Source organism: Babylonia areolata, chromosome 20 (genome assembly GCF_041734735.1).
Source record: "Babylonia areolata isolate BAREFJ2019XMU chromosome 20, ASM4173473v1, whole genome shotgun sequence".
NCBI classification, from domain to species: Eukaryota; Metazoa; Mollusca; class Gastropoda; order Neogastropoda; family Buccinidae; genus Babylonia; species Babylonia areolata.
This window is the reverse complement of record NC_134895.1, coordinates 18,026,190-18,026,892: the sequence shown is the minus strand read 5'-3', so window position 1 is coordinate 18,026,892 and position 703 is coordinate 18,026,190.

The following is a 703-nucleotide window of genomic DNA, read 5'->3' as shown; positions in this document are numbered from 1 at the left end:
TTTCAGGGAGGAGGGTGTGTGTGGGAGGGGGTGGGTTTTGGGAGGGGGGGGGGGGGGGCAGAACAATGAAACTTGGTTGAAAGCCTTAATCTGGGAGTTTAATTTATAAAACTAAAAATAATACTGATGTAATGTTTCTTTAGGTCGACATTTCATTCAGCCTGTTTAGGTAGTTTTAATACATAATCACAGTGTTGTTTTGAAAACAATATTTGTGCCTTTGGAGACGGCAAAAGTTATGTAATTATAAGTACGCATGTGCTATAGAGTATGAATTCCGTGAGGAAAAAAAATTATGCACCAGCTTTATTAATTATTTTGGAATGCAAGCGCCAGTCAGAGATTGATGTTTTTCATATTGCTAGGAGGGGGGAGGCGGGGGCACTTTGAAAGAAGACTGAAACACTGTCAGTTTTTTTGTTGTTGTTTTGTTATGTTTTTAGACAGAAGAGTAGAATTCATACCATCAGTTTCTTCACTTGGGACTACTGTGTTTATTGATGACCCCCTTGAATTTCTCATTTGTTGGAATGTCCTGATCAGAACATAACTCTTGAACTTGAAAGTGAGATGTTAAATTTTCACTTCCATCCTTGTGATTTTTCATTGGTTCAGTTCATTTGTGTACCCCCAGAACTGTCATTGACCTTAAAAACAACACGTTGTAATGGGAGAAAAGTAGTTTAGCTTCTCTGAAGTAAAT